Source organism: Lolium rigidum, chromosome 3, assembly GCF_022539505.1.
Source record: "Lolium rigidum isolate FL_2022 chromosome 3, APGP_CSIRO_Lrig_0.1, whole genome shotgun sequence".
Lineage (NCBI taxonomy): Eukaryota > Viridiplantae > Streptophyta > Magnoliopsida > Poales > Poaceae > Lolium > Lolium rigidum.
Genome location: NC_061510.1, coordinates 310,663,535 through 310,672,541, shown reverse-complemented (window position 1 = coordinate 310,672,541; position 9,007 = coordinate 310,663,535). Strand labels below are relative to the sequence as shown.

Genomic DNA, 9,007 nt, shown 5'->3' with positions numbered 1-9,007 from the left:
GTTTGAAAAATATATTGTGGCTCCATATGCATATACGGAACAATTTTAAATATTATAATTCTATTGTTAATGTAAATATTATATGAAATAAAATATCACATGTGTACAAAACATATTTAATTTATTAGGTACTTTACCCTTTGGAGAAATCACCATATCATTAATTATATAAATTAATGCCTACATGGTGATATTAGTTGATCAAGCTAGCATGCATGTAGTAGATATTATTCGATGTTATATTAGTGTGGCGTTAAAAATAAGTTTAAAGGTTGTCAATATTAGCTCATTTTAGCAAAATTCGAATGGTGAAGACTAAATAACAATTTTAAAAAATATATACCAAAGATTATGGTGCAAACTAACCAATGCAACAATAGGAATTCACAAGAACAGCTAGGAAAGCAAATACTCTGCATTTCTCTTTCGTACCGACTAAAGAGTAGAAAAAATATATCAGTATACAACAACAAAATTGTATGTAATGCAAAATCCAGCATCAATGCATGAAGCGATCAACCCAGCTTGGTATAGCATCCCCGGCCGCCTGCTCCTCCTCTTCACCGCTTTCCCGGAAACTTGCTGCTCCTCTCCACTGCATCCCAGAAATTCACCTATTCAGATTAATTACTTAAGATGGTCTTATAGTTTTGAGATATTATGCGGCTATTTTTTCTATGATCTGTAATCTATGTTAAATGACAGCTCCAGTGGCGGCATCGCGCGTGAAGGGCATGCGATGGTGAACACCCTCAAGTGTAAGTTGTTCTACATACCTTGGTTCAAGACTACCGTGGCAATTACCACCTCACTAAATTCAAATATAGGTTATTCAGCTCATGTTAAGATGATCAAGTAAGAGTATTACTGTGGCTGAAAAATAGGATCTCTGACTTCGTTATAGTCTACTAATAACTACCACTGAATGCAAAACGTGGCCAAACCTCAAATTACCATGCTTTCTGGTGTACAGTGACCGAGTCACAAAGTAAGAATAGGGTGTATTCATGGGGTATATTCTTCTCCATGTAATTCAGATTCACTTCGGGTTTTTGAATCAAAGATTGAGTTCCTCTGCTTAGTAAGTCTAAACACTCTAGAAGCATGCATGATAATAATGAATTGTTGCAAGATAAATGAACATGTTGTATATAAAAGCTCTGAGTTAACTGAACTTCTTATGTGCCAGCCATTACAAACAGTGGAGTGACATGATGACAACAAGTTGTAGTCCCACTTTTAGTACACCAAGTTATTTTTTTAGCCCAGTCCCTTCTCATTCGACCCAAAACCAGTGTAAGAAAAAAATAAGAGAACAAAGAATGCTACATCATGTTTGTGGCAAGGACATATAGTTATCTCTACTGGATTCTAAATAATCTGCATCCTTTATGCTTATATTGTTGTATCTATTCCTCCCCTGCAGGCCCTCTGTTTATACCAGGGAGACAAGCTGGAGCTTGATGAGCTCGAATTACTTGATGAGAACATGACGTAATCTCTTCATGAGGGAGAGAATAACGTTCAATTAGTAGCAACAAGGCGCGGTTCATCAATTGTGGAAGACAAGTGTATGTACTATGTACCCGCACCTGTAATATGTATTGATTATTCATTCGGCTTCAATTGGTTTTTGTTTTGTAACATGAACAAGAAATTAAGACACTTGAGAGTTGAGAAGAACTGTAATTCTTATGCACCCGTAGATTTCACAGGCCATTGTTGACACTGAAATTGAAATTGTTGTTGTGCTACAAGGAGTTGGTACCAAATCTTGAATGGAACTCTTATTGAGACTTATTTCGGTAAGTGTTATTTTTATATAGTATGGCAACACATTCATAGCAGTGTATGAACTATTGATAATACATGGTATGTTGTTGACGTGTCTGCCCATAACAATATGAAGAGGAAAAATTATGAGTTTCTATTGTGATAATGTATAGATATTTGTATTTTAAAATCCTTAGTAAGATGGGTGTCTTCAAGATTAATGTTGATCTCAGAATGATGCATGACCTTAGTTAGCATGCATTTAAATTTCTCTATCGTTTTATTCTTTTAATGGAATAAAACATTTAGATCCTTCAAGCAACAATTGTATTGGTAATGCTATCATAATTATTTGATGCATGTTATACAAATTAATAACTTATCATATTTTGAATAGCGAGTATAGTTGAGAAATTATCTAAATATATCTGGGCTAGAGCATCATTGATTTCGCTATGCATTTATGTGAAAAAAGAGACACGCTATATTTCTTTCCTGCTTCACATTCCGCATTCTGTTGCAATTTTTGAATCGATGCCGATTGAGGATTAACAAAGTAATTCTTGTTATTGACGCACTTACACAATAAAAGTACCACTAATATGACATGAGCGAAAAGGTTAATAAAGGACACAAAGAACACATCCAGAACACATGTGTGGGACTTACCGTGAAAGAGTAACAAGAAACAACGTGTTCTTGCTATTGTGTTCGGTATTATCATGATGTAGTACATGCATGATGATATCCTTAATTTGTTTGAATTTTCATAATAAGTTGCGAAGTATATATGTGCATTGAGAAATAAAATTTAAGGACCCGTGACAACGCACGGGCATTTGTACTAGTTATAATAAACTGATGTCCTTGGTTTTGTTCTTCTATTTTCTTATTAAATCATGAAGATGCCTTTTCTCCAAAACATGCACCAAGATCAAATTCTGGTCTCCCCTATGCATGAGAATGTGTGAGCACGTGTATTTTCATACCAGGCTCATCTCCATAATGTACTTAACCATACAGCCTCTCATAGGGTACATTATTTCATATCTCTAAACCTACCTAAATAGAATTTTGTTGATTTTGGAGAACAGAGGATTGGTAGAGGTATACATATAACTTCGCCTGTAACTTTTGGTTTTGTAGTGAAAAGCATAATAAAGCACATGTACTTCCCCGTCTCAAATAAGGATGGCAATTTTACGCACGGGTACGGGTACTCGCGGGTACCGTACCCGCATGGGCAGGGTATGGGTATACTTTCATACCCATGGGTAGTACCCATACCCTACCCGACATGACTGGGTAGGGCACGGGTATAGTTTTGTACCCGCGGGTATACCCATACTCTGCCCGTTTATTATCAATTTCTTACGTGACACGTCTACTTTTGTTTACTTCTGAGTTACTATATGAGAATAAGATTTTCATATTTTTTAATTGTTATGTACTAAACTACTTGTTATCGAGTTGAGATAATTCATTTTTTGAATTGAATTTGTTATTGATAAATGTAAAATTGCAAGTGACTTGTGTACAATTTAACCTACCCATCGGGTACCCAACGGGTACGGGTACCCGCCGGGTATGGGTATGGGTAAACTTTTATACCCATGGGCACGGGTATGGGTAGAAGATTATACCCATCGACTATATGGGTATGGGTATGGTATTGCTCTACCCTGCCCATACCCTACCCATTGCCATCCTTGGTCTCAAACTAATTGATTCAGATTTATCTAGATTTACATGTATATGCATACTAAAATACGTTTAGATATATATGAATCTAGACAAATCCGAGTCAAATAATTTTGGATAGAGGTGTTTATACATGGTTCTAACAATGCCAATATTTGTATTTTCCAAATACCATGACGTAACTTAATTTTATTGTACCCATGCATAACACTAATTTTATTGTTCCTTTGCTCTCCAAGGTTGGGCTCGCCTGTATATCGCAGTACTATATATCTAGCTGCATGCATGGTTATGATTAAAACCTAGAATAATGATATATGCTGGAAGTCAGAAAATTCTATCTCTAAAAGGCGCTAGCCTACCCGGCCAACCGAGGCACTCCCAGGGCAACTCCTCGTTGGCCGTTAGATGAAAGGAAAAAGTCTATTTCAAACCCTGAACTTGTATAGCTTCAGCGGAATGGACCCTTAACTCTGAATCCCTGTCATTTGTACCCTAAACTTTATAATCCCAGTCTAAATTGAACCTTAGAGTTGTTTGGCTAATCGGGAAAAGGGTAATCCCGGCCAGGAATACAAATTGTCTCACTGAACAGACGGGCCCACATGGTAGATTCATCTCCTTCCCCAATCCATCTCTCCCTTCTCGTTGTTAGCACCAACAGCAGAGGAGCGAGCGCTCGAGGCGTGCAACGACGCTACGGGCGGACCAGGGCACGATGGTTGAGCGAGAGGCGCGGCAGCCTAAGCTCGCGGCGCTTGGGCCGCGGCTACCTGCCAACGGCGAGATGGAGAACGCGATTGCCCCTTCGCTCGCTGCCCCGGCCATGGGGCGCGGAGTCCTTCTCCTCCCTCGGCGTCCCCCTAAAATCATACGGTGCAGGCCGGCCATCTCCCTGAAAAAATAGCTGCTCACCCACCAAATTGTTGTAGCAGCAGTGCATCAATTTTTAGGGATCAGGCTGATTGAAGTGGTTGTAGTCGTGCATTCAAAAAATCCGAGCTCGTCCGTGTTCACTTCATCAAGGATTGGGTTGATTGGTGGCGGGCGTGGGACTCACACAGAGGGCAGCCAAGAGTTGTTGTCGGCAGTAGCGCCGGGCGAGATGGCACCTGGCACCGGTGTCGTGTTCTAGTGGCAGCCAAAAGAGAGATTGGAGGAAGAAGATGAATATGACAGGTGGGCCAGTGAGGGTAGCAATAATATTTTATTTTTCTTCTTTGAAAAACAGCGCCAAGGTTCAATTTAGATCAGGATTGTAAAATTTAGGGTACAAACGACAGGGATTTGGAGTTGAGGGTCCATTCCGCCGAAGCTCTACAAGTTCAAGGTTTGAAATAGACTTTTTCCTAGATGAAAACAACAGTATCAGAATTCACCTCCATGGTTAACTGCTGCCGTTGGATTTGTCTCGTTCCTTGTTCACGTCCGAGCTAGTACATACAAACCCCGATGACACATGGGCCTGGATGTTGGTGGGGTCAGGCAAACAGGCGTCGGTGGAAAAACTGGTTGGTACCTCAGTCAAGCGAGATGGGGAAATCTAGGTTTCACCCCGATGGGTGAAAAATATCTGCCCCGCATCCACACCCCCTGTCTCCGTGCTCCTCCATCTTCAGCCGTCGCCGGCGCCCTCCACCGAGCCGTCGCCGTGCCCTCTTCTCTCTCCCACCGGCCCTCACCACCATCCCCCCTCTCCGATCTGTGGTGTGGCGCGAGCACGACGGCTCGTGCGCTGCGAGTGGTGAGGTTTTCCTCGAGCTGCGGGCGAGCTCGGCGGCCGAGCCCGGGTGGCCAGAGGCGCGCTCGGGGAAGGGCGCGCTCTTGCCGGTCGGCTTCCATGGAGGGCTCACGCCGCCGGTCGGCTTCCAGGGATGGCGCCTATGGTGGTGCACGCTAACGCAGTGCTAAACACTCCCAGGTCAGAGTGAAGCTTCTCCTATGAGAGAAAGGCTCGGTGAGCATGATTATCCTCCTCCTTTCTCTCTCTGATTCACTTTGTAATAGATCCATGAGCAAAATTTCTGGTGTGCTCTTCTTTTGCTGTGCCCCATCATTTGCTCCCCTTTTGATATGTCACACTATACCCTATTTGCAGTGGTTTGAACCGGGATTGGTCTTTGGGGTACAGAGGTGGTCGTTTGGCTTGAGTGGTGCAGCTTGGAGGAACGGAGGTGGAGACAATGATATGGGCAAACAATGCTGCATCAGCATCAAGAGGTTAGGGAGAGCAATTGATGAATTTTGCTGCAAATTAATTACTATCTGGCATTCCTGCTGTAGTACTTTCTTATTGTGTGAAGTTTTATTTTGTGTACTACAGCTCATCAACTGGCCATGCGAGGCGCGACGACTGCGGCCGGCAGCACGAGGGTGTGGGGCTGGAAGGTTAGTACCACCGTTCGTCCCATGTAGATTGTTTATTACTTTGTTTATTCAACAACTGATATGCATGTTCACATGTTAGAACATGGATAGGCACTTCTGGATTATGCCGAAAGTATTTAATTTAAAGCATATGTTGCTTACGATTTGAGATGAGTCCGTGTGCAACTATTAGAGCAGAGAAGGACCAATGTTTTGTGCATACGACCGTGGCTGCCAAAGTTACTTATATGCTTGCTTGATTTGGTGGAGTTTTATGTGCCATTTGGTGTTAGCTTCCCTAATTCTCTTATGGACTTTTCTTCGGCAGGCTGCTACAAAGGAGCATGCTTCTTAGTTTTTTTTCTTCTTCGAAGACAATTGAACCTTTTTATTCTAAGCATGTTTCACGTCCCGCTTACAATTTTTGTTTGTAAAATCTCGAAACTAATTTTTTTCAGAGTTGTGAGAACTCGTTCATAACTTAACTTATGTTTGCGATGGTATGAGACGGGAGTAGGACCATGAATTCTTTCAATTGTGGCAATTCGCCCGCTTGCTATGAATAAACACTCGATCCCGACCTATGTTGTTGCCCCTCATCTTCTCGTGATTTTTCTCTGCATGCTTAATTAGTCAAGCTATAATTTTACTAGCAAGTAACATATTTCACTCGTACCCCATTCAGATGAATCTTTTCTGCTTCATTTGTTTTTCTATTAGATTTGTATCTTCTCCTATAACTGTGCCCACCAACAAATAGAGATTCTACTATTTAAAAGGCTACCTATTCTGTTGTTCCATCTCTGTTAATGGTCTGGGCATACATATCACTGTTAGGCTATAGAATTGTTGGATCTCCTTGCCAGTATGATTTCTAGCTTACGCGCAATTTTTTATTGACAAGGTCAATAAAATGCTTAGCAATAGAATGTATTTTTTTGTTGTATAATTCCTTTAAAACTCTGGATTTATGGGATTCTATTTTAGCATACAGTTTTCCTTTCTCAATTGTTGTTTGAGATGCTTCTGGTTTTCTGAAAGAGTGCGTAGGAAATGTTGATACTGTGGTTTTATTTTTCAGATGTGAACTTTGCTTGTTGTCCATCTTTTAGTGTTCCTTTCCTTCTGTTAGTGAAGACCTTTCTAATAGCAGTAAGATGTGGTATATTTGATTCATGGGTTTTATATGGTAAATGAGATCTGTAAGATGGCGTACCATTGCTGGTTGTCAGTACAAATGTAAGTACTAAAAAGGAGTATGGAGCTTCTGTAGAAAGAGTTGCTTACCTATTGAGATTAATTAGATTCAGGCAAACTTAAATTAAGGAGCTCACTGGTGGGTCAACAGGAATATGGAAGAATTAATCTAAATGAATTGATCCTAGCCATGAACATTATGTTCCCCGAGTTAGAGTTGGAATTGGTTTATTACTTGTTCGTAGAATAGACAGATCCTACTAATTATTTCATAGATTGTCCTCCCCTGTTCCCCGAGTTTCGAAAGATGCATTGTGTGCTTAGTTGGATGGAGCTGCCCTGTCCTTAACATTTTTTCCAACCTGGAACATCTTTTTTTCTTCACCATGTAGTATCTACCTTAGTTTTGCTATTTCTCAAACTTTATGATACTATGGTCCTTTGTAACTGCAAAGAAGAAATCTAAAAATAACATCAATCTGTTAAGTTCTCAAAGTGAATATTTAATTTGAGTTAATTTGTGGTATTAAGTAGGAGCTTCTTATATAACTAACTAAATGCAGAGGCGTGCTGGAGGTGCAAGTGACCACAGCTGAGTACCTCAGTGAGCTTGCTTTGGTTCATGTCATGAAGAGACTTGCGGCCTGCCTCCGAGGGAGGCGACACTGAATGCGCTGAGCCGATGTCATCTGAAGAATCAAGCACCAAGATACTGCTTCAGGCTGGCATCCTGCCACTGCTCGCCGTCTCGCTGCTCCATGGCCAGGTATGGCGGCGATGTGCTTGGTCAAGTGGAGACAAGCGCCGTGGGAGAAGATGAACATCGGGAGGGGTCGAGGTTGAGCAGGAGATGAAGGGGTTGCCGTGCGCAGCACCGTGCTCGGTTTACCTTGGGCTCATCATCAAGGACGATGTCAACAGTCGGGTCTGATCCGGAGGCGGTGTGGTCAGCGTGTCCTGAGCCGGAGGAGGCGAGGACCAGCACGAGGTTTCATAACTTCAAATCATTCACTAATTGATCTTCAGGAAATGTATTAAGACCATCGTGCAAAAGTTCATGATTGTTTGACTCAGTTATGGCAAATTAAGCAAATGAGTTTTTCATGTATTCCTGTTTGTATCAGAAGGTCGGCTTATTAACATTTGTGAAACAGTGGAGATGTTGCTCGGTCCTTCACCATACCACACGCTTCAGACGATGGAGCATGTCACCATCCTCAATCCATGAGTGTGGTAAGCATTCGGTGCTTCATGCTGACATTCCTGTGTGTATGTGACAAGCCAAAAAATATGACAGAAAGGCTGAACCGTTTAAACTTGCCTGAAGCATGCTCTTCAAGACCATGTGAGTTATGAAGTTGCTGCTTTCCATGAGCGTTCTATCATCTACGTTCGTTCTCTGATCTGGTTGATAGTCTGCAACACCTCGATGGAATGGTGTGTCTGCAAGAACTAAAGCAGTTAAATTCTAGGCTAATTCTTAATACTAAAATAAGCTAAAGCTTATGTTTTCAATTCTGACTTGATTCTACCATTTGCGCGATAGCGCAACGGGTCATCTAGTAAGCTTTAGACCAACTGGGTGCTGCAAGTTAAATTAATCGCAGTAGTGAGCAGAGGTAATTATGTTCACGCAGCAGGCACACATGCATGACCAGTAAACGGACTGTGGGGCGAAAGAGAAAAACATGCGGTCGACTGACTCCACATGAGCCGGGACTGCTGCGGCTGCAGATGTGTTAATGATCTACTTTTGGTTTGTTTAGCTAGTAACAACATTTTCAAGCCACCCAAGATGAGAAAAGGTCGTCCTCGCTGATGGTTTTGTATTCAGTGGGTGGGCCCCTGTTGGAGGTAAAACTAACATACTGTCTCTCTCTCTCCCTCTCTCGGTGTATCTGTGCCACTAGGTCCACTGGGAAAACTTAGTAAAGCAGGGTAAATAAAGTGTCTCTATGTACAGATCCAC

General features: G+C 41.7%; 2 long non-coding RNA genes across 2 annotated transcripts; both read left to right on the top strand.

Moving 5' to 3' along the window:
• The first annotated feature begins 360 nt into the window (after positions 1 to 360).
• Positions 361 to 1,634, top strand: LOC124699855. Its single transcript, XR_007001543.1, has 2 exons — positions 361 to 758; positions 1,427 to 1,634. It is a non-coding gene; the product is annotated as an uncharacterized LOC124699855 (long non-coding RNA).
• Positions 1,635 to 5,310: 3,676 nt separating this feature from the next.
• On the top strand, positions 5,311 to 8,180 carry LOC124699854. Its single transcript, XR_007001542.1, has 4 exons — positions 5,311 to 5,431; positions 5,573 to 5,694; positions 5,798 to 5,862; positions 7,602 to 8,180. It is a non-coding gene; the product is annotated as an uncharacterized LOC124699854 (long non-coding RNA).
• Positions 8,181 to 9,007: the final 827 nt, after the last annotated feature.